The 25,517-nt window shown below is 45.4% G+C and overlaps 1 protein-coding gene across 4 annotated transcripts in view; it reads right to left on the reverse strand.

Annotated features, from left to right (window-relative positions):
* The window catches only part of PRKCB (protein kinase C beta), a 311,334-nt gene that overhangs the window by 192,103 nt on the left and 93,714 nt on the right, over window positions 1-25,517 (reverse strand). The window contains exon 1 of one of the 4 annotated variants that reach the window (XM_024744609.1): window positions 24,305-24,368. The exons of the other annotated variants lie outside the window; for them this stretch is intronic. The gene's annotated coding sequence lies outside the window, so the exon portion shown is untranslated. Of the gene's footprint in view, window positions 1-24,304; window positions 24,369-25,517 lie in introns of those variants that run through there. 4 annotated transcript variants of the gene reach the window in all.

The following is a 25,517-nucleotide window of genomic DNA, read 5'->3' on the forward strand; positions in this document are numbered from 1 at the left end:
ACACATGGAGACTGTTCTTGACCCCTTGGCCTCCCCATTTTGATCAGGCCCCAAAGGCGGGGGCAGTAAGACAAAATGCCATGGGCTAAGGGGAAACATCAACATCCCTTCATTCACCAGCTACATCCCACCCTAGAGCTCTCAGACCAGGAGAAGAGCTGGTCCCGAAACCAAGTGTGGTGAACACGCCCAACCAGCATCCATCCTCTCTGCTTCTATTTGGGGCATCTGATCCCCAGTTCCTGTGAGCTGGCTAAGGATGCCCTCACACCCAGTTCCCAGGGTGGACATAGAACCCAGACCACAGTGTGGATTCAAGGATGGGCATGTGACTCAAGGCACCCAATGAGAATCAACTTTAGGACTGTTGCTGGAAGTTATTAGGAAAGAAGATTTATCTTCCAGCAGTACTGCTAAGCTGGTGGGGAATGAGTCTGCATCTGCCATCTTTATTATCACTAAGGAAAAGCTTTCCTGAGAATGAAGCCAACAAAGAGAAAAGCAGAGCCAACAGGTATCTGATAACCACATATGAGCACCTGGATTCAACCAAGCCTGAAGGGAGAACCCCTTGACTTTTCTGTATAAGTCAACAAATCCCTCCTTGTCTAAAGCAACTTGAATTGGGTTTTTGTTTCCTGAGACCAAAGAACGTATGACTAATAAAGCAAAGGTGAGAAGTTAGAGGATGGGCAGGGAGGGCCCCTCTTTTCTCCTGTGTTTCATGTGTTCCTGTAAATAGACCTCTTTTCTTTTTTATTTAGGGGCTTGATATTAAGAACATTCAATTCGATCAGTCCGTGTTGGTGGATTGAAGAAAGATGGGATACAGCGTCTCACCCTACCCTTATTCCTCTAAATATCACAGTCCTATGAGGATGACTGCACCTAGGAGTTTGCTCAGGTAAGAGAAAGTACCAGGAGGTATAAGATTTGACAGGTCTCCTTTACCCACAGGCGCCTGTCACTTGGGCTTCTTTTCAGTAAGTGCCTGTAGGATGGGCACACCCACCTCGCTGATGCAACAGAGATTTATACCATCTGTCTACTACCAGCTCCTACCCTTGCTCATGAAGGAGGGGCCACATAGCCACAAGGCCAAGTCTTTTCTTGACTGTCATGTCAAGAAATAACATGAGTCATATCTGCCAAACTGTGCCTCCAGAGCTGGTGGCTTGAAGCCCAGAGACAAATTCATGTCAATCCCAGTCCCCTAACTTACTCTAAAAAGCAAACAGAGAAACTTAATCCTCCAACAGGCAAAACACTAGCAACAGCTCCGCAAGGAGCGGTGGGCTGTTATGTGAACATTGCAAGTATCACCCAATCAAAGACAGGGCCATGGAGATTATAGTGGGCATCTGTTGGTTTTCCCTGCACAGCATCCATTCTCCATTCTGGTAAGTGGCATGTTGATTCTCCTTTGGGAAACCAGCCTTGCTCCATGATGTGCAGTCTTGGTGGTGCTGTCAATCAAGGTGCCCAGCTCTCCCCTGGCCAAGGGGGTGGGGGTTGGGGGGTCATGTGACCCAAGATCAGCCAATCAAACTCTTGCTTGAATTTGATTCTTGAATCAGTACTGTTGCCATGTGAAGGTAGCCCATTAGTTCCTGCCACCTAGATCCAAGAGCCACTGTCCTGGACCCTGTTCCAGGGTCCACTGTTCAGGGTCCATTCTTCTGGACCCTGTTCTTTCTAAGGCCTGGCACTGCGTGAATGTAGAAACCCACACCTTTCCACTTGCTTTTTAAGACACCTACAGTCAATTTTTATTGCTTACAAAGAACCGAACAACTCCTGCCAATTCAAAGACATCTGATCTCACCCGCTTCTACAACATCCTTGAGGGCTGGTCACCAAGCTTCTCATTGCACACCTCCAGGACAAGGATTGTTCCACCTCCTAAGAACAACTCTAATACTAGAAAGTTCTTTAGACTGCATAGAACTCAGCCTCCCTGTAACTTCCCGACCCTGCCCTCCATGGCCCCTCCCCCTTTTCCTGGCTCCTCCTCCTGTTCTCCCTACCCCTTAACCTACTGGAATTCCTCAAAGGTCTGTCCCAGGTGCTGGTCTCTTCCCTGTGGACACTCTCTCCCCAGGCCATCTTGTCAATCTACAGACTTAAAAATCTGTTCATGCTGGTGACTCCCCAATTTGCACCTCTCAGCCAAGAGCTCTCCCCTACTTGCTCAGCACCACGATTTGGACCTCAAACTGAAGTTGCCCCAAACCAAGTCCTCGTTCTTCTGCCTCATTTCTGTTGTTGCTGCTTTTATAAAACAATTTATTAAATATGATAAGATATATACTTTAGAGGAAATGATGGTTACATTCAAAAGGTCTTTGAAAAAATCATGTAGTATCCAATTTTTTAAATTAATAACATTTACATTCCTTCTGCTTCGCCCTGTTATTAGACAAGTTTAAATTCACATAAAGTAACATGATATCTGTAAAGCTGAAAATTTTCCAAGCATATGGATATATTTTTCTTTACCACAACCTTAGCACAGGTAACAGTGAAGATATATACACAAAAAACGAAGTCCCTTGTTTCCATCCCTACTTTTATTTATGCTTCCCAGACTCTACAAAAAGGGATTTGAATATTCAAATAATAGCATCATAAATCATCAAAGATCATCAAAGGGAAGTAAAAAGGGAGTTTTAGGGAAATGCTTGGTGTTTCAACTAATTTAGTCTCCATTTGAATCCACCTTATATTCAGTTCAACCCTGGAAACGAGTGTGTTGAGGAAACAAAGTTGCTATTGTTCTATTTCAGGGACACACTTGTGTCCTTTACATTAGACGTTTGTAGCACCTCACCTCTGAACCCAAACTTAAAGAATTAACTAAAGGTAATAGAGTCAAGGTTTTTCCGGTTTTCAGAGGTTCATCGGTGTTCACAGGAAAACAATAAGGATTATGTTGACATTAACCCTCTGAATGCAGCATTTGTATTTTTGACAGAGGGGGGAAAATAATCAAGATCTCTGGTGAGAATCTAAATGCTACTTAGTTTAAACTTCCGCCTCACTTCTGATGTTTCTGCTTACTCATCCTGGGAGCCACCCTTGGCTTCTCCCTCACTACTCACTTCCAGTCACCAATTATGTCACACCTGACCCCAAATTATCACTCAAAACCAGCCTACTTCCCTCAGTGCAAAAATAGCCCCTGTCTGTGTTCTCCGAAGCTGTCATCTTGTTTCTCTAATGCCTGTCATCCCTCAGATCTCAGATGAGATGCCATTTCCTCCAGTTCTCCTGACCCACCAGCCTAGGTTTAACCTGCTTATTGTGCAATCCCACTGGCCTGAAACTTTCTAAGCCACTTTATTATTTCCAATCATATAATGGGGATAAAAAGAGTACCTACTCATAGAGTGCATGGGAGATTAAACGGAACAACATATTAAAAACTTGAACAGAAAAAATAAGCCTTAATACCTGGCACATAGTAGGTTCATCATAAATATTAGTGACTGCTATGGCCATTGTTGTTATTACTATTAAGAATAATACCCTTCCCTCCCAGACTAACTCCAAGCAGAAGAACCACATGCTGTGTTCACTACCGTACTACTAGTGCTGGCACATGAAAGAAGTTAGTAATATTTAATTGACTGACTGACTGATAGAGATTTGAAGCCAACGACCGTGCCCCGCCCCAACCCGACCCATCTCCCCTTCAGCACACTAAACATTTTCATTTCCTCCCAATATATTTGGGATGCAGGATACAACCTCCTCACCATTATGCTAGGTGCCCCGAGGCAAGTAAAGTCATAACAAAAATGCCCTCATGATGGAGACTTTGCACTTGCTTTCTTTTTTATTTGAATAAGTCTGCTGACGGTAGAAAATCTAAGTACAGAAGAAGAAAAAAAAAAAACTGAAAGGAAACACATAACACCTGAAATGTTGATGGGGGGAGTGATGTCTGGTTATAAGGACTTTGGGGTCTTGTTCTTCTTTTTATAATTCTTTATTCCTCTAATATTTTAAAATAATAAAGCAAATGTAGAATTTAATAAGCTTCATGAGGTTGGGGTTTCTTTCACTAGACAAAGAATTAAGCAAACTTTTACTGAAGCTTAAATTATAGTATGGAAATACATTTCAACTGATTTAAGTCCAACACCATGAAGAGAGAAATTATGGCACCCAAATTTCCCCTCCTTTGTCATACATACTAGGATTAATTAGATTACTATTCCGTCTATAGTTTTCATTTTTCTGGGCTTTATTCCATACAAATTTGTGCAGTTTTTCAACATTATATAGAAATCTATGAGAAAAAATATATACTATAAAATATACTGTTCTAGATGTACAGTTTGATGTGTTCTGGCAGATGCGTTACACCCGTGTAACCATATACAATCAAGAGCACATTTGCATCACCCCAAAAGTTCCCTTGCACCCTTTTACAGTCAAATCCACTCACCCCAGCCCCAGCCTTCAGCAGCCATTGATCTGCTTTCTGTTAGCACAGATTAATGGAACCACACAGTATGTACTATTTTCTGTCTGCCTTCTTTCACTCAGAATAATGTTTTGATTATTAATGATTAATAATGCAGTTGTATCAGTAGTTAGTTCATTTTCATTGCTGAGTAGTATTCCATTATATAGTTATTCCCAGGTTTGTTTATACATTCATCTGTTGATTGACATTTGAGGATTTTTTCCCCCAGTTTTTGGCTATTATGAATAAAGCTGCTATGAATATTCACTTATGTGTTTGTGTGGGCATATAATTTAACTTACCTTGGTACATACCTAGTAATGGTAGACAGTAATTCTATGCTTAACTGTATAAGAAACTGCCACTTTTTTCCAAAATGCTTGTATCACTTTATTTTTTAGAATGAAAACAATCTAATACATTGTTTTTTAATAGGTGTATAGGTCTCTTGGGGTCTCAGCAAGAACTGGGATTCACTCTAGATGTTCAATTAAAAAACACTAGCAACTGTGGAAAACTGTTACCACACCCAGGGCTACAGGTATCATCTAATGAAAAAGAATAACAAGAGCCTAGTGAGAGGAGAAACCAAGGAAGAGGGACCGCTGGCCAGGAGCTGTCACTGCAGAAGGAGGCCAGAGATGGAGGGAGGGAGCAGAGGGTGGAAAGAACCCCAAACTCTCTCTCCTCCTGCCCTCTAGTCTCTGGCTGCCACCTCCCATTGGCCCAACTCAAGACAAAAGCCATCAGCAGGGGAGTCCAGGAGATGCCGTCCACTGGGGTTTACCTCCCCAGACACAGGGGCAGGGCAGAGAAGGGTGGAGAATGGTGGCCCTAGAGAAAGGATCTCGTGGAGAGTAGCTAGACACTGTCTGTCCTCACAGGAGGGGAGAAAAAGGGCAAAGATTTGCAATGCTGCCAGAGGTCAACATTCACAAACCAGCGGACCCGTACTATCGCTATTGCTACCGCTACTACAGCTGCAGCAACTACTACTGCTACTATTACCGCACCACCAGTAATACTACTAGCAATAACAACAGCAACTTTATTGAGTGCTTACTATCCCACAAGCACATGCTAAGTGCTTGTAAGGTTATCTTGTGAGAGTGGGTACGCCCTAACCACTACCCCATACTGCCTCCCTCAGAGGAAGGCCTGGAGACTTAGGCCCCCGTGCACCCTGTGCAGTGTGCACGAGCCACTCTGCACCTGAGTCTCCCCGTTTGTGGAAGCAGGCCTACCTATCCACCCTCTGGGACTATTTGAGCACTTAATACAACAGGGCAGTTCCACAAACATTTTTTGAGTCCCAGGGGCCCTGCGACACCATGATCTCTAATCCCGTAAGGGCTGCAACAATTCCTTTCAAATGAAGAAACAGTGGTTCAGAAAGATTCCCGGAATCTTAAAGCTACTTGCCCAAGATTAAAGAGCTAGTAAGAGGCAGAGGACGGGTCTACCTGTCCCCAAGGTCATTCTGCCCTTCAGGGAAGAACAGGAAGGGTAAATAAAATATTACGTTTGTAATAAAATGTACCAACGGTGAGGGTTTGGTGCCTTCACGCTCAGATCCACATACTGGCCCGCACGCTGTGAGACTCCAGCGTGGGGCTTTGCATCAGCAGCAAAGCTCCAGGGCAGCCAGCGCTGATGTGCTTCCCTCCATCGCCAGCTACTTCACCTGCAGAACCCTGTGGCCCAGAGTCCAGGAGTTGCCCGGGCAACCACCCACTCACCCAAGCATCCTTTACTGATCTTCCGGAGTGTGTTTACCGCGGGGGAGGGTCACGGGGTGTTTCTACCCTTTGGTGCCTTCTTAGAGATGACGTTAGCCTTTGGCACCTCCACTGATTTCCCAAGAAATCCAACAAGATCTAAATACAAACGCACAAGCTGCTGCAGTCTCGAAACTCGGCATTCTTGTCACGTCTTAATACCCTGTCATTTGAGCAACACTCATCCCCCATGCACTTTGAAATCTCTTTTGCTTTATACTCTGCCAAAAGGTTCTGATGTTTCTGTACTGGCATTGACATGACGGAGAAAGGAACATGTGAGCCATGAGGGCTTCAAAAATAGCCTGGAACTTTCCAAGGAAGGGGCTCGTAGTGGGATGACAGGCAAGCTATTCTGCATAACAAAGCACTGTGTCCCCAGAGTCAGGCACAAGCCCACCCCTCCCCACGTACACTCACACACACCCATCAATCACTCCCTGAAATATCATATCTGTGGGAGGATGAGAGCATAATGGTATGATCAATGAAGCTCCTGAGAGGGCTGGTGGATGGACTCCATCCAGTGGGAAATTCTCTATTGACAACAGGTCAGTTTTGTTTGGAGTTAACCCATACTGATGGTGATGGTGATGATGATGATGATAATGAAGAAGAAGGTGGGGTGAGAAGGAAGGGGGAGATGGAAACAGCAACAGTAGTTAATATCTACTGATTGTCTACTATGTGCCAGGCACTGTTCTAGGCTCTTTACATAGATTAACTCATTTAATCCTCACAACCCAATGAGATAGGAATTACTAACAGCCCCATTTTACAGGTGAAAAAAATGAGTCTTGAGAAGTTAAGTAACTTGACAGTCAGGCTGGAACCCAGATTATCTGGCTCCAGAGTCTTAATGCTTAACTGCTACCCTCCACCTGTACTTCCCCCAAAAGAAGCCATTACCCCAGGTCCCCATTACAGGGGATGGAGAGGAAGGTTCCTTCATCCGAAAATTTTATGGAGAGACAGCACACAGAACCCTTTTCTCTGGACCCTCAGCCCCTAGGAATGCCTTGAGACCCACACTGAATCTCAGCATTTACTGGGCAGGCACGTCCCTGAGTGAGTACTTTCACCTCAAGAACCTTTTGGGGCAGGCTGCCATATTATCCTCCACTTTCAAGATTAGGAAACCAAGGATCAGTGTGCCGGTTTTCCCTGCTCCCCCACCAGATCCATTCTTCACCGGACTCTGCTATGATCTGAGCCCTGGAGGGCTAACCCCTGCAGAATTAATCACCTAGTCCCCCTGCCTCCTCGTTTCCAGCTGGGCTCAGCCAATGGGTGGGACAAACAGGTGACTGGAGAGGATAGAGGCTGGGGTACTTCCTCCCCTTCCTCCTTGCCTTGATGCTGCCATTCGGGAAGCAGTTACATCCCTCCAGGACCACCGTTCATGCTGGCAAGCCTTTCTTCCTTAGCTCCACAGTCCCCACGCTATTTCCTCCACTTGCTTCTTCCTCCCTAGAGGTGTTAAATAATCCCTTCATTAAACTTGCTTCATTGAAGCTGCCTGAGGGATTTCTGTTTCCTGCTGAGATCCTGACAGGTACAATCACAAAGGTAGAAAAACTTGTCCAGAGACACACAGCTAATAAAAGGCAGATGAGGCTGGTTTTGAGCCTTGAGTCCACCATCTCAAGCACTCTGCCATATGGCTTCCTCAGAGCAGAGGCCACTAGCTCTAAGACCTATGAAGGTAAGGCTAGTGGCAGAAATGAGTTAAGCAAGTGGCTGAAGTACAAGAGGGGGTGGTGGAGACTGAGGCAAACCAGGGAGCACACGCCCCACTTACAGGTAACCACATGTAAAAGCGAGCACTGAAGCACCATGCACACCGAACACAAAGTACCTCCATGACCTTTTCTCACATTTTCCCCAGAATCTCACCACTCCCTTTCCAAAAACCTCTTGCTGTCAGAATTACTCCTGATAGCATCCTAAAGTTCTTTTCTCCTCAAACCTATTCCCAATCCTCCCCACACAGGCTTTTAAATCAGTTCTCCACTTTTAAAAGATGCAGGCAACAAAGATAATTAATTCTCTGGCTTCAAAGGCTGCTTCCCGGACCCACTGCATTTTCTGAACGTCACCACTGCCACTACCACCAGCCTCTTGCCCCCATGGGTAACTATGTGCACTGCTTCTGTCCTTCTGATATATGCTGTATGGGGACTGGGAACCCAGCCACAGCTGCTGTCCGAAGGAAGGATGAGAGAAGGAATATTCGATCTCGCTGCCTGCAGTCTGCAACGTAGCAGTGTCATCTGCACTGTGGGCAGAAAAGGCACGGGAACCTCCCCGGGGGAGAGAGAGGAGGTGCCCTCTGCACCGATGACCTTGACATCAGCCCAGCTGCTGGTGTCCAGAGCAGAGACTCCCCTCCTCACAGAGCTATTGGTGAAGCATCTCACAGTGGGGAGCTGCAAACTGGCGGCCTCGGGGCTCCCTGGGTTTGGCCCGCACTTGTTTTTTATCATAAAATAATATAAAACCATTGCCAATAAATGGTGGAGAAGATGTGGAGAAAAGGGAACCCTCCATTACTGTTGGTGGGAATGTAAATTGATACAGCCACTATGGTGAACAACATGGAGGTTCCTTAAAAAACTAAAAATAGAACTACCATATGACCCAGCAATCCCACTTCTGGGCATATACCCGGAGAAAACCATAATTCAAAAAGAGTCATGTACCACAATGTTCATTGCAGCACTAGTTACAATAGCCAGGACGTGGAAGCAACCTAAGTGTCCATCGACGGATGAATGGATAAAGATGTAACACGTATATACAATGGGATATTAACCGTAAAAAGGAACAAAATTGAGTTATTTGTAGTGAGGTGGATGTACCTAGAGTCTGTCATACAGAGTAAGTAAACCAGAAAGAGAAAAACAAATACCATATGCTAACGCATATACATGGAATCTTAAAAAATGGTACTGATGAACCTAGGGACAGGGCAGGAATAAAAACGCTGATGTAGAGAACGGACTTGAGGACACGGGGGGAAGGGGAAGCTGGGACGAAGTGAGAGAGTGGCATGGACATATATACACTACCTGCATAGCACAGGGAGATCAGCTCAGTGCTTTGTGATGACCTAGAGGGGTGGGATAGGGAGGGTGGGAGGGAGGCTCAAGAAGGAGGGAATATGGGGATATGTGTATACGTATGGCTGATTCACTTTGTCGTACAGCAGAAACTAACACAACATTGTAAAGCAATTATACTCCAATAAAGATGTTAAAAAGTAAAACATTGCCAATACTTAAATAGGAGAGTTCATGGGGTTTTTTTCATCTTATTGAAGTATAGTTGATTAACAATGGTGTGTTAATTTCTGCTGTACAGCAAAGTGACTCAGTTATACATATATATTCTCTTTCATATTCTTTTCCATTATGGTTTATCACAGGATATTGAATATAGTTCCTTGTGCTATACAGTAGGACATACTACATATACTAGTTTGCATCAGCTAATCTCAAACTCTCTCATGGTTTTTAAAAATCCGTTGCTGGCTTTTCTTTCCAAAAATCGAAGTTATGGCAACAACGGGCCCATATTCTTGTATGGTGACAAAGCAGTTAAACCCAAGTCCTCTAACACGGAAACTCCAAGAGGGCCGGGAGTTTTGTCCTGTTCCTTCACTGCTCTATCTCCACGCCTAGAACAACGCTTGGCACAGGGGAGATACTCAATAAACATGTGTTGACTGTAGGAATATGTGCTCCCCCTTCCAGACCACCTTGTATTCTCCACTTCACAGCAGTCCCCATTTGGCTCAACTTACCCAGTTAAGTTCTATTCCAGGCCCCTGCAGACAGTTGAGTTTGAGACCCCCAACTTACACTGCGGAATTCAAAGGCAGGCAAGACACAGTCCCTGCTCGTCGGAAATGAAAGATGAGAGGACAGAATCACCATTACCCCTTATAGAACAGGTACTACGTGCCAAGCACATACTGGCTCCTTTAATCCTCACAACAGCCACGTAGGAGGTCCTGTTATTATCCCTCCCAGGCAGAAAAGGAAGGTGAGTGAGCACAGGGAGAGAAAGTAACTTGACCAAGGAGATTACACAGCAGCAGGTAGGGAAGGCAGGATTCAAATCCAGGTAGGCGACCTCCAGAGCACATGAAAAATAACCCTACGATGATGAAAGAGGGAAGAGCCAGGCCACAGAGACCCCTTGGCTTTAGTCCTCCGAGCCCTAATGAAGCTACTCCTCAGCAGAGACGGAATTCTGGGACTCCATGGCTTGCTGCAGTGATGCGCTGGATTCATTTAATGCATCTTCAACTCAGTTCAACAGGAAGCCACTGTGAGCAGATGCTCCATGAGGAGCCATCTGATAAGTTGCTTAAGGAGTTTCGCTTGGCCTCTAGCTTCTCAGCTAAAGATACCCCCATGGTCCTCTTAGTTTTGCTCTAACAAAAATGTCAACTCACAGATGGTCTTTCCTCAAACCACATGAGTTGCAGTGGCCAAGAGAGAGATCATTCAAACTTGGCCAACCTACTTGGACCCAAGTGCCTCGGCAGCAGAAAGGAAGCTTCCAGCCCAAGAGCGCCACAGAGCAGCTAAAGCTGGCAGCTGGAGATGAGGACAAACAGTGCAAGACAAACGTCTGTCTGCAGCAGGGGGAGGGGAGGCCCCGCTCTGCATTCGGGCAGCTTCCGGAGCACGGAGAGGTGGAGTGGAAGGTTTAGGAAACACACAGACTATTTCAGCTAAAATCCCAGCTCTACACGTCCAGTCGCCTGCTCATGAGGCAACTCCCCTCTGAAGGGCCTCTGTTTCCTCATCTGTACAATGGAGCTGATCAGATTTTTATATTTGTTCATAAAGTCATTTATTCAATTTATTTATCCATTCGTTGTTCACCAAACACGTACTGAATGTCTATTGTGTGCCAGGCACTGCCCCAAATATAAGAGTAAATGTATATATTATACATCATTAAAAGTTTATATATCTTAAAAAAAAAAAAAAGTAAATGATGAATGAGATGGATGAGGTGTCTGCCCTCCTGGAAGTTATTGTAAAGAACTCTAGTCCAAGTTTTCCCATCTCTGGGATGGAGAGAATACTGACTTTGAAAGGTTATTTAGAGAACTAACGTTATTTTTTTTATAAATAAAAAATAGCAAGCATTTAATTATCAAGTGCCAGGCAATGTTCTAGACCAGAGGTCAGGAAACCTTTTCTTCAAGGCTAAGGGAGCAAAGGGACTTCCCTCGCCGTCCAGTGGTTAAGACTCCATGCTTCCAATACAGGGGACACGGGTTCAATCCCTGGCTGGGAAAGTCAGATCTCACATGTCACTCAGCATGTCCGAAATAAATAAATAAATAAAATTTCTAAAAGGATAAAGGAGCAAATTTTTTTTTTTTTTTTTTTTTCAAAAGCCCCAAAGGAGTAAATAATTTAGGCTGCACAGGCTGCCCAGTCTCTGTCAATACTACTCAAATCTTCCTTGTAGCACAAAAGCAGCCACAGACAACATGTAAACAGGTAGACACAGCTGTGTTCCCCTAAAATTCTGTTTACAAATTCAACCGGTGGATCCATGAACCATAGTTTACCGACTCCAGTTCTAGACCAGCCCTGTCCAGGAGATCTTTCTGCGATAAGAGAAACATTCTATATGCACTGTCCACTTGGAAGGTGGATGTTGTGACTGAGAAACTGGATTTTTTTTTTCATTTCATTTAACTTTCATTAATTTAAATTTAAGGGCTTCCTTGGTGGCACAGTGGTTAAGAATCCACCTGCCAATGCGGGGGACACGGGTTCGAGCCCTGGCCTGGGAAGATCCCACATGCCGCAGAGCAACAAAGCCCATGTGCCACAACTACTGAGCTGCGCTCTAGAGCCCACAAGCCATAACTACTGAGCCCGCGTGCCACAACTACTGAAGCCCACATGCCTAGAGCCCGTGCTCCACAACAAAGAGAAGCCACTGAAATGAGAAGCCCATGCACTGCAACAAAGAGTAGCCCCCACTCGCCGCCAACTACAGAAAGCCCGTGCACAGCAACAAAGACCCAAAGCAGCCAAAAATAAATAAATAAATTTCTACATACACACACACACACACACACACACACACAAACACACACACAAATAAATAAATTTAAGTAGCCACATGTGGCTTGTGGCTACCATATCTCACAGGAAGGAGAGAGATGCCTTCTAACGCGTTTAATCCCCCCAGCAGCCCTAAAGTACACAAAATGCTAGCATACTGTCACAAGCAGATCCTCAAAAAACGCAAGTGAGGGTTTATTGTGATGTTGCTGGTGTTGATGGTGATGATGGTGGTGATGCCAACAGTTCTCAAGCCAAGAGCCACGTCCTAGGATTACCCATTCCCAAGGCTAGCCAGAGGGAGGAAGATCGCGCAGAGATCAACAACAACTAATTGAGACAAAATGAGAAAAGAGGACGCCTCACGCAGCGCCCCAGGCAGCCCTTGGAAGTCCTCGGAAACATACCCCCCACTAACCTTAATAACCTCTTCCCCAGGAGGCGCAAGGCCACCTCCTTAGATCAAACCCGCCAACAAGTGCCGGCAACAGTCCACTGGGCAGCCCAGTGACATCAGAGAAGACGGCCTCCCACCAGAAAGGGGATAGCCTCCAGCCCCCAACTGAAACTGCCCTTCCCTCATCGATCACGACTCCTAACTGACGTGCAGCAAACGAGGCATCACAGCCTCTTTTATCCACCCCCCCACCGAATTTTCGAAATGCAAGTTTCAACTGTCCAGTGAGCCTGCTATGTTTCAGGTTCTGTTCCAGGCTAAAAAGAGCTATTATCTGTTGAGAGTGTATGATGTGCTGGACACTGGATAAAATAAAATAATTTGTAAGTAGAAATAACCACAGTTTGCAGGGATTCCATGTTGACCACGTGCCAGACACCATGCTGGGCACTTCCTATGTGCGATGACCAATCACTCCACACAGTGGCTCAGTGAGGAAGGGACTATCTCCATTTTATTATTATTATTATTTATTTATTTTTAGCCGCACTGCACGGCATGTGGGATCTTAGTTCCCCGACCAGGGATCAAACCCGTGCCCCCTGCAATGAAAGCTCAGAGTCCTAACCACGGGGCCACCAGGGAATTCCTCATTATCTCCATTTTAGACAAGAGAAAACTGAGGCTTGAAGAGGTGAAGGAATTTGGCTACGTTCGAGGGGTGCAACCTGAATTCAAACCCGGGCTCATCGGACACTAGCCCAGACTCGAAATCCTAAGTCTGGACCGCTGAAGATAGAAGGATGAACCAGACAGATGTGGCCCTGCCCTGGCGGGGAAGACAGACGATGGCACAGGTCACTAGAGGCTGAGTCAGAAGCCCAGTGGCAGAGGAGGAAAAAGCCCAGTGGAGCGCTGGGGATCTAACCAAGACTTGGCAGAAAAGGGTGATCAGGGTGGAGGAGGTCCCACAAGGAGTGACTTCTGAACTGAGGTCCAAATGGTGGGTAGGGGTTCACCAACCAAAGAGTAGGCCAAAGTGGGCTCCATAATTAGGAAAATCACGTGCAAAGTCCAGAGAGTGTGTGGCACATTCAAGGAACCCAAAGAAACACAATGTGGCTGGAAACCCCAACGTGGGGGTAGGAAGGAGGGAGAGACAGAAACCTGAGTGGTCCCAGAGGTAAACAGAGATGTTAGGAATAGGAGCCAGTGGGAGGTGGCCAGGGCTGGGGCATGCTGAGTTTCACGTCTAGGTGGCACAACCAAATGGAAATCCCTAACTCTAGAGGGTGGGGAAATGGAGGTCTCATCTCAGAAGTGAAGTCAAGACTGGAGATAAGAGGTCAGAATCCTGCCCAGACAGGCAAGAGCAGAAATAAGGAGAGGATTCACAGAGACAGAGGAGAACAGAGCACTGAGCCCAGAGACGTGGTGTATGGACATCTGTTGTTTCTTGCTGTCCAGAATCCATTCCATCCTGTAACAGCACTTTGGTCTGCCTTTGGGAAACCACCTCTCCTCACTCTCAGTCCTTGTGGTTCAGGTGGAACTAACTCTAACCTTGGCTCCAAGGGTGATTATGTGGCCCAGCCTGGCCAGTGAGAATACTGCATCCTCCTGGCCACTGGAATCGGCTTGGGGACGTATACATGATCCAAGACAGGCCAATGAGAATGACACTGAAAACTTCTGCAGGGACTCTTAGGACCGAGGGACTTTTGTTCCGCTGATGGAGCTAAGCTGATGGAGATAAATCTGGACCTACCAGTTGCCACTACTGACTCATTAGCAAAGAACACACCTGAGAATAAAGCAATGCAGAGGAAAGCAGAGTAATGATGTGGACAGAGTCAGATGGCCGATCATCATCTGAATACCTGGATCACACCTTCTCTGAAGCCAGTGTATCCCGAGATTCCCAATTATGTGATCCAATAATTTACTTTTTTACTTAAACCAGTTTGAGTTGGATTTTTCTGTCATTTACAACTGAAATACTGAGACACTTGGAGGTGCCTAAAATTGGGTAATCAAAGAAAGAAGAACCAGTGAACAAGAAAGAAGAGGAGGCGTCAGAAGTAGAAAGAGAATTGTACCAGGTGTCACAGAAACCGAAAAGGGGAAGAGTTCTAAGAAAGGACGGCCATCCGTTGTGTCAAATGCCACAAGGAAGATGAAGACATAAAAGGCTATTGAAGTTAGGATCCTGGGCGACTGTTTGGGACACCTCAGAAGCAGATCCTAAGATGCTGCTTGAAGTACAAGCAGTTCATCTGAGAGGTGATTCCCGGGAGCACCAGTAAGGAATGGGGAAGTGAGACAGGGGAGCAAAGACAGCCTAGAAAGACGCGTTTTCAACCTCATTACCACTCTGGGCAACTGGATCTAAGTCCTGCTCCAGGAATCACAAGCCTCAGAAGTATTTCTCCCTAACGCCCATCAGTTAGTGGTTGGGGGCTGCTCCTGGAAAGGGGCCATCAAATGCCCCACTCCTCGCATGCCCAGTCTAACACGCATGTAGACAGGATGAGCCAATGGCCAGAGCAAGCTCACAGGCAAACACATGCAGGTGTGGCCAGGTGGGAGTCAGGCCAGAAGGAAAAGGGACACGAGCGGGGACCCCCAGCAGTGTCTGCACAGCATGTTGCCAGTTTCTCTGCACCTCAGTATCCTCATCTGTAAAATGGGGGAAATCACCCAGAACTGCTGTGAAGATTAAATGAGGATAAATCCATACTCAGCCCGGCGCCTGGGAGATGGTGCTAACAAACACATGCTGATTATTTTTTACTTTGGGTGACCTTTCGGGGAGTGATTTCTATACAGGGTTATGGAAAGCGGGACCACAAGTGGCAGCAGACAATGCAGACTGCTAATCTGAGGCAGCACCAAACCCAGGAGACTCCGGCTGGATAAATAATAATCGCTAATACTCGATTTAAACAGCAAGCAAGCTTGTGTCTATTGGCGTGCAAAAGTCCTCTATTTAGCAAGAAGGCTTTCCCGCTAGGCACTGCCTTTCCACCCATCCCTTTGTAAACCACCAGTCACTCCCAGTGCTGGAAGCAAAACAGCCAACAGTGCATTCACTCAGTTTTCTTTGGTCCTGTCCCAAAGTTGCATTAGCGAAAGGTTTAGGAAGATCAAATAGAGAGACGAAGAGACTCAGAAATTGCCCCCATGGTATCAGCTTCTCAACAGTCAGGGCTCCTTTTTTGGCCCAGGTTGATTCTAAAATAAACAAATGGAAAGTGGCCAGGTACATAATGATGAATCACCATAACAGCTCTCATAGGCACGCAGCTCACCAGGGTTTTCAGCATACTGTTTCCTTTATCCTTGACATGATCCACAGGGGGTAAGCAATGTATCTAAGTGTTTATTTTGTGAATATTTTGGCATATACGTAACACTTACAATGAGCCAGACACTCTTTATCTGTTTTATAAATATTAATTCATTTAATCCTGGTAAGAACTATGTTCCATTATTACCCTCATTTTACAAATAAAGAAAATAAGGCACAGAGATGTTAAGTAAATTGCCCAAGGTGCACACAGTAATAGGTGGCAAAACCAGGATTTGAATGAAGGCAGTCTGGGTCTAGTACCTGGCTCTGAACTACGCTGCTACCTCTAAGGTAATGAGTGAACTTGAGCTCTCCTAAACCCTGGCACTAGATCAATCTATTTCTGCAGGTGTTGGTAAGGAGGCATTTAAAGTAACAAAGAAAGAGGAGAAGAAATAACAGTTGCCAACAATAGCTAACATTTACTGAGCATTTCCTAAATGCCAAGTGTTGTGCTCAGCAATAATAGTGACAACAATCTTCAGAGCAATGCTAGGAGGTAGGACCATTTTATCCCCATTTTGTAGATGAGAAAATTGAGACTTAGATCTTGTGTAAGGTCACTCATCACAAAAGTGGGAGAGCTAGTAATTGAAGTCACGTCTGCCTGCCTACTACTAAATGTACTGCTAACTTTAAGACCAGTGACCCCTGCAGGTAGAGAATAATGGAGCTTTGAATTGAAGGACAGTTGGGACCAAATGCTCAGCTCCATAGACCACAGTTCCCTGGTGATGGCCAGACAACGGGAAAAGTACAAGGAGGTGCCTTCAGGGCTGATTCAGAGGGTGGTACAAATACTGAGGTGAAGGGTAGGGAAAGAGATTTTGCTAAAACTGCCCAGGAACAGCCTGAGAGACCCAGACTTCAAGAGGGCCAGGAGGGCGTAGGCTTCACGTGGGACCAGACACAGAGGGAACAAGCGCTGTGCCCTGCTGAGTACTAGAACATGTGGCTGAAGCTTTGTTTTGATGGAGTGTTTTTGTCTCCTCTCTCCTGGGATACCTGAGGCTTTGGGTGGGTACTCAACTTTTTCAAAACAATAAAAAATAAAAGAAACAGAAAACAACATTTCCTTCCCTTTTCTTTACTCTTTCAGAGCTTACCAGGTTCAGGGGCCATAAAATTACTAGTTTATCATTCAACTCTACTTAGAATAGAAGTCATAGAATTCCAGTCCCTGACCATAATCTCTCGGACACCTGTATGTCCTAAAACTTTTTTCTTTTTTTAAAAATATGCAAATGTTTAGAGCACCTTTTTTTTTTTTGAGGTATAATTGATTTACAATATTATAGCAGTTTTGGATGTGCAACATAATGATTCGAAATTTTTATAGATTATTCTCCACTTAAAGTTATTATAAAATATTGTCTATCTTCCCTGCTTTGATTTCATACATAGCAATTTGTACCTCTTAATCCCCTCCCCCTCCCCCTTTCCCTATCCCAACTGGCAACCACTAGTTTGTTCTCTATATCTGTGAGTCTGCTTCTTCTTTGCTATATTCACTAGTTTGTTGTATTTTTTAGATTCCACATATAAGTGATAACATCCAGTATTTGTCTTTCTCTGTCTGACTTATTTCACTAAGCACAATATCCTCCAGATCCACCCACATTGTTGCAAATGGCAAAATTTCATTCTTTTTATGGCTGAGTGGTATTCCATTGTGTATGTATACCACATTTTCTTTATCCATTCGTCTGCTGATGGACACTTATGTTGCTTCCACATCTTGGCAATTGGTAAATAATGCTGCTATGAACATTGGGGTGCAGGTATCTCTTCCAATTAGTGTCTAAAGTTTTTTCTTTATTAACTTCAACTTTATTCATATTGGACACCACTGTACATTATCTACTGGGTCTATTTTTAGTAGTATTTCTTAATTTGATAGGCAATTCATGAATACATTCTTCTTTTAAAAGGTTGAATTATTTTTACATAATCAAAAAATGTCTAATCTTTTCCTTTATGGCTTCTGGGTTTCCCTCACTCAAGGTTATAGGTATATGCTCCTAAAATTTCCTCTAATATTCTTGATTATTTTTACTTTAAAATTGTTACTCTGTCTGTAAATTTACTCCATTCGTAATTTCTTCTTTTATAATATGTGAGTCAGGAGTCAAATTTCGCATCCTTCCATGTGGCCACCCAATTATGCCAGTACCATTTATTAAATAAACCATTCTTTTCCCATTGATCCAAAATGTCACCTTTTAATACATTAAGTTCCCATGTTTCCCAAGACCCTTCAGTCCTCTTTGGGACTGTAGCTTCTTATGCCACAGCTGGAAGAATTTTCAGCAATCATTTGAAGTGTGTTTCATGGCTTAACAATAGGTATTTTATCTTTTAAAAGACATTTCTTAGAGGCACTTTCTCGCGCTGCTGGTGGGTGCATAAATTGGTACAACCTTTTGGAGAGCAATTCAGCAATATCTACTATAACTGAAAATGTTCCCTTCACTTCTTTTGCCCTAAAAACCCTCCTTCTAAGAATATTCTACAGAAATAGTTACTTAAGTGCCCAAGAATATGCACAGATGCATTGCTCAACAAGAGAAAAAACTGGAAACAATCCAAATGCCCATCAATAGGGTATTGGTCAAATAAATATAATATAAATAAATATGGCGGTCACCATATTATGGAATACAATGTAGCCATTTAAAAAAATATGGTAGATGTAATTAAGGCATTGATATAGGAAAAAGTCCAAGAGGTAACAAGTCAAAACACTGTAGGCTGTAATATATAGGATATGCTTTCATTTTTGTTAATTAGTAATATCTGTTTATATTTACAAGTAAAAAATTTCAAAGGATAATACAGTTAATGTTGTCTGTAGTCTCTATAAGATAGAAACTTTCTATCTAGATTACATAGTTATATATTGTTACATTCTTTTATAGTAAGTGTTTTTTTTTTGGTGACCAAAAATATTTGGTAATTAAAAAACACAAAAATAGAAATGCAGACAGCCTGTGAATGAGTAAGTATGAAGTAGTCCCATTTGATGAATGAGGATCCCATGGCACCGGAAGTCAGTGTAGGAACAAAACTCAAATTCAAAGGAAAGTTCCTTTCAGCCCTGTGGTGCCACCCCAACCCATGGCATGCCATCCCCTCAGGAGGAGTCAACCTCTCTCTGGCCTGGCTCCAGCCGCTTGGCCTTGGTCATCCACAACTACCGTCTTCCCCTCCATCAGAACCCCCTGGTCACTTGCTCAGGGCAGAGGCAACACTTCCGAGGTCTTACCCATGGTGGGAGAAGTAAATGCCTCATTGGCACCTGCTAAGAGTCATCAGTGGCATCCAGTGCAGTAAGTAGACAGGCTGAGTCCAGTACTTCTTGGTAACCAACACTGGAGAGCCAGGAGCCTGCACCTTGTCTCTCCATGTGCTTTTGTGATGTTCTAGGCCATCTTAAGCATTAGTGCTGTTACTCCCCAGAGAACACCTCCACCCGCCCTAATGCACACATATCTCCAGATACAGAACACTGGGCCAGGCTGAGACACTGTTCTGTGCTGGGGCTGGGGTCAAGAATGGGGCCTCAGAGTCAGTGAAGAACCTGCCTGGGAACAGGAATGAACTGAAGTACGCAGATAGGAAGGCTGGATATATCATAAATGTGGCACGAAAGGACACAGGTATAGTCCACCAAAGAAAGAGCTGTCAAAAGTAGGCAAGACTGGCTGACACCATATAACAAGCATGATACTCAAACTAATGACTAGCGTTTCTTAAGCGCCTACTTTTATCCTGTGCCTGGCATTGTTCTAAGTGCCTTACGTCAACTCATTGAATCTTCACTATAACCCTATGACGTGGGTATTTTATTCACAATTTACAGATGAGGAAACTGAGGCAGGAAACCACAACGTCACATAATGATAGGCAGTGCAGCTGAGTTGAACCAGGTGTTCTGGCTGTAGTGCCCATGCTATACTGTCAGTTCAAAATGCGTGTGCTCATCACTGACCACTCCCAAACGCTTTCATTACTCTTTACTCCATCATCTACACTGACTCTCACAAAAGGGTAAAAGTTACCACCACTGGAGAAAATGTCTAGCCACAGGTCTTGATATAAGACACCTCCCAGAGGTATTGAACAGGCCAGGAAGTGCACAGAGCCTGCAGAGCCCACCACCGCTTCTGAGGAATTTCCCCCTGGAAGGGTCTTCTGCAAGAGCCCCTGAGGCTCCTGTCCATGTGAAACTAACAGAGCTCCCCTGGTCACAAAAATTAGCCTAGCAAGATTTCCCTAATACCTCCTTCTGTCCACCCGCTTATATCCCTCTCATAAGTCTTAGATTTATGTATTTCCTTAGTTCTTTTATAGCATTCATCACATTTAATATCTGACTGCCCTCTGACTGTATACTCTTTGAGAACAGTGACTGTGTCTGTCTTATTCATTACTGTAAGCCTGGAATTCAGCATAGAGTTTGACACTTGAGTAGGTGCTAAATTAACATCTGTTATGGAATCAGATGGATGGATGGATGGATGGATGGGTGGATGGATGGGTGGATGGACGAACGGACGGGTGGTTGGATAAATGGATCACGTGGCCTGGCATAAATTTTCCATACCAGACAGTGTCAAATTTAAACCAACCAGGGTCTCTCTGGGGTGGAGAGATAAGAAACACAGCAGATAGCTTTGGTGAGCTAGAACGTACATGGAGAGAAGCCCACAAACCCAGCTCTCTAAGAGAGGTGATAAAGCATCCTGTCTTGGTATAACCATGCAGCTGATGAGACCATTTCCCCCTCCATCCTATTTCCCCATACACACTTGCAGTTAACCTTCACTCTACCTAAGGTATTCTAGACAAGGCTTTCCTTTGCAACCTGAAGAATCCATCTAGCACTCCGGGATATTTCACTGTGTTCTAACTTCAGACCAAGCTTGAAGCCAAAGGAATAACTCCAAGGGGCAGAATTTCAAGCAAAGGGGAGCCAAGTAGGGGAGTCTTTCTAAAAGTCCTCACATCACACAAGAAGAGATGTGACCTACCAAGCCAAACCTAATAAAGCTGGCCTTGTCTGTAAAAGGATCTCTAGAGCCCCTAATGCTGCTCCCAGATTTAGTTCTACTGCACCCTGGGGTGCTGTATCCCCACCAACCTGACAGCCCTGTGCCCAACAGAACTTGGACCAGGAGATATGAGTGACTGTGTGATTTTACTCATAGATCCATTAAACACACACACACACACACACACACACACACACACACACACACACACACTGCTCCAGCCATACTGAACTCTCAGGCATTCTCCACATGCGTCATGCTCTCTCCTTTCCATCAGCCTGAAATGTTCTTCCCCTAATTATTCTTTACTTGGCTAACTGTATCCACCCATATTTGATTATCAAAAGATATTACCTCTTCTTGGAAGGCCTCCCTGACCTTTCCCCAAGATCTGAATAGACGTCCTCTTGTACACTGTCAGAATTGCATGGGTGCACCCCAATCATGGCATCTCTGAATTGTTCTGTAATGCCAGTTTACATCTCTCCCAGTGAGATGGTGAGCTCCTTGAAGGCAAGACTATCATTTATTGTAACTGCAGTATCTAACACTCAATGAACATGTTGGATGAATATACAAATGAGTGAATGAATACACTAACACATCACATCTCCAGCTGAAGCCCTTTCTTTCTTGCCATGAAGAGCTTCACTCAACCACCCACGCATTCTTGAGACCACAGGAAGAAAATCGAATAATCCCCAAAGCTCTGATTGGCAAATGAAAACAACAGCTAAAAGGAAACGTAATTTCTAACAGGATGAAAGCTCTCAGCAGAAAATTCTCAATTAATTCCAACAGTCCCTGAGTGTGATGCCCAGAGCTCTCTCCCAGCTGCAACAGGGGGTTGCCCAGTGCCGGCTGGAGAGCGGAGGCCCCAGCTGAACCGGCCAGCTGCTGTGGAACAGACACTGGGGAAGGGCAGCCCCCAGTCAGCAGCCAGGTCGTCCACACTGACAAGAGAAGCTGGAAATTGTCTATGGTTTCTGAACACTGGCAACAAATCCAGTGCTGAAAACTAAAACCCCCATGGACAGCTAGTTAGCTTTCTCTGGAGTAAATCATGGAGAAAAGAACAGCTAGGTGGTGAAGGCTCGGGCTCTGGAGAGCCACAGTCATGGGGCTCTGCCATTCACTGACTGAGTCCCTTCCAGCAAGCTGTTTAAGCTCTGTGCCCCAGGAAACCAGGAGGATAATGCCATCTCACAGGGCTGGCATGAAGATTAAATGCAATAAGGCACACAGAAGGCTCAGCACAGTACCCACAGTACCCTGCACGTGGTAAGCAGTAAACAAATGCCCTCTCTCTGCAGACCACCTGAGACCAAGGTTTGCAGCCTCCCCCAACTGCACTGTGATTCCACACCTACAGCGCTCACTCCTGAATCTGCCAATTCCGGCCTCATCGCATCCAGAAGCTCCCACAGCTCCTGAGCCAGCTTCCCTCCATCACTCAGGTCTGCGTGCAGAGCATTTCCATGGCAATAACCTGCTCCACAAAAGGTACAGTAAATATTTACTATTTTTTCACATATTTCCGCTTATTTGGGTCTAACAATCTAACTGGCATGCTCCACGGCTTCGGAAAACGACAATGGAGAAGCCAAGCCTCTGGGAGCTAAACAGAAGCACCTTCTGCATCAAGGACAGCAGCCAGCCACGTGGATGAGGAAGAACATCACGTAGCCACAGATCCAGAGACTTGAGGAAGCTCGGCTCAAGGATGCCTCCCAGACCGCTTAACCTCCTCCTGCCACCCCAGCCTCCCAGCATCAAATGCGGTGCATGGCAAAGATTCTTAACATGCCCTCCGCCCTCTCTCTCCCTCTCTACTCAGACCTCCGACACCCACACACAGGCAGAGGTCCTCTCAGAGAATTTTTCAGCCTCGTTCACACATACACGGAACACAATACCTACTCAGAGTCTTAAATGATAAACACCCAAACGTGTTCACGTACATGAACACACACACACACACACACACACACACACTCACACACACACACACTCACACACACACACACTCACACACACACACACTCACACACACACACACGAGTCTGATAACCAGCAGGACCCCACTGTGCCTGCTCAGGAAGGGGAAGGCTTCCTGGAATGAGGGGGGCGCTTCTCTGCTCGGGGCTTTTGAAATGTCAGCTGAGCCAGGAAAGAGGTTGTGATTCACTCCCTGACTCACTCCCTTCTCTGCAGCAGACCCCATCTCTGGAAGGTAGGGCAGCACACAGCTTCGTCATTCACTCCCTCATTCAGGCCTAAAACCTGTTTGCAGCAAAAAAAACAGCAAACTCATTCAGGCACAAAACTCTGTGCACAGCCTTGCACTAGTCCCTGAAGAGACAGGCGTGAATAAAATGTAGTCCCTGCCATCAAAGTTTCTCACTGTCCGACAGATGGAAAACAAACAAGTCAGCACAGATCAAAGGACTATCAGAGGGGAGATGAACCCAGACGCCATTTAGAAGACTGAAACATTTGACCATAAAAGTATGATAGGTCCACATGGCAAAACAATTTGTAAACAAAAAGGAAAGACACAGGACAGAGCAGGGGGATTTATTTCCAACATATAGCACAGATAAGAGATAGGTCTCCACCATATATAAAGACAGTTAGTATCAATCAATAAGAAAAAGCCCACTAGAAAATGGACAAAGTAATATGAAGAGGGAATCCCCAGAGAAAGCAATACAAACGGGCAACAGGCACAGGAACTGCATGAATATCTGGGAAATGCAAATGAATCCAAGATACTTTTTCACCCATTAGACTGGCAAAAATGGAAAAGAACGATAATTCCCAGTGTTGACACACATGTGGGTTGAATGAATGGTGAATGGATGAGTGAAAGTATCGTCAAGCCCCTTACAGGTGGAGGGTGGGCATTTCACTAGTTTTGCTACTTGCTTCCCTCCTCCCATGCGCTTTGCATGTGACAGACACTCAGCAGTCCTCTCTGTAGAATCCAGTGAAACAGGGAAGGTATTGCTACCGATGGGAGCCGCAGAGGCTTTTTATTATTCAAACACCCCTCCCCATGGCTCTTCTGGGATCGGGGATGATTCAAGTAGGCTAACGGATCTGGGAGCAGGAGCGAGGGACAAGGAAGAACAGGGCTTTTTACCCAGAGACCGAAGTGCTCCTTCGACAATGGCCACTCCTCCGTCCTCCCCAGAGGCGACCCAGGGTGCTCGGCGTGCCTCTCGCTCGCAGACAGAAACAGGGACCAGAAAAAAAGGGTTTGTATGTGATTGTTCACCGTGGAGAGGAAATAGACCAAGAGGCAAAAGGCAAAGTAGAGAGCAAGGAGAGGCCTTTGCTAAAGTGAAACTGCAGAGAGGCACCGCCCTGCAAGGCAGCACCAAGCCTTAGAAATGGGGGCACCAGGCCTGAGGGGCCCACAGCAGAGGACCCCTTCTGTTCCACCCAGTAATGGAAATAGCCAACACTTACCGTTTACTGCACGCGGGGCACTGAGCTAAGACCTTCAGGTGCCTTATCCCTGAAGGTCCCTACAGCCCTCTGATGTAGGTACTCTCATGCTTATGTGACAAAGGAACTCAGAGAGGTTAATCAACTTGTTTGAGGCTACACAGCTTGTCAATGGCAGCACTGGGATTTGAACCTAGGTCTGTCCAACCCCAGAACCCACTACTCTTAACCACACTGCTTGACTTTTAGCTGGTGTAATACTAGGAAGTCAGGTCTCAAGAAGGAAGTCCTGCCCAACAATGGGTTGGGACCGGAAGGAGGTTTATCCACCACAGGAAAAGCAGGAGCACAACGGCGGGGTGGAGGGTTGGGACATCCAGTGAGCCAGGCATCTCAGAAGGGAGTCGCTATCACCATTCGGGGCACAGAAAGCCTAGAACCTGGGTTACTTCCGGGCTTAGGTGAGTGTGGGTGTGCCCCACCATCCTCCCCACCCACATCTGTTTCCCCTAGGGGGATCAACAGGAAAAAAAAAAAAGAAAAATTTCACATCAGAAGGGCTGAAGCTGCTGTTGGCAGAAGCAGCAAGGAAGTGGGCCACTGGGGGGACCACATCCGCCCCACAGCCAGGCTCCTTGGGACATAATGGGTGTGGCACCGGGGACGGTAAAGGAGGCTGGTCCTTCGGCCCAAGTGAAGAAGGATAAAGAGGCTCTGAGTCCCATCCCAGACTGAGATGCAATCTGGAGTCAGGTTTAGCTGGACTCATGTGGCTCTGACAGATCTCACAGAGATCTGGTCTAACTGTGAGACCTTGAGCAGTTGACTCAAACTCTCCAGCCTCAGTTTCCTCATCTGTGAAATAAGGATGAGAATGGTATATTCCTAGGGAGCAGGGTTAAGAC

The sequence above is a fragment of the Neophocaena asiaeorientalis genome, unplaced genomic scaffold, assembly GCF_003031525.2.
Source record: "Neophocaena asiaeorientalis asiaeorientalis breed wild unplaced genomic scaffold, Neophocaena_asiaeorientalis_V1.1 scaffold91, whole genome shotgun sequence".
In the NCBI taxonomy this organism is placed as follows: Eukaryota; Metazoa; Chordata; class Mammalia; order Artiodactyla; family Phocoenidae; genus Neophocaena; species Neophocaena asiaeorientalis.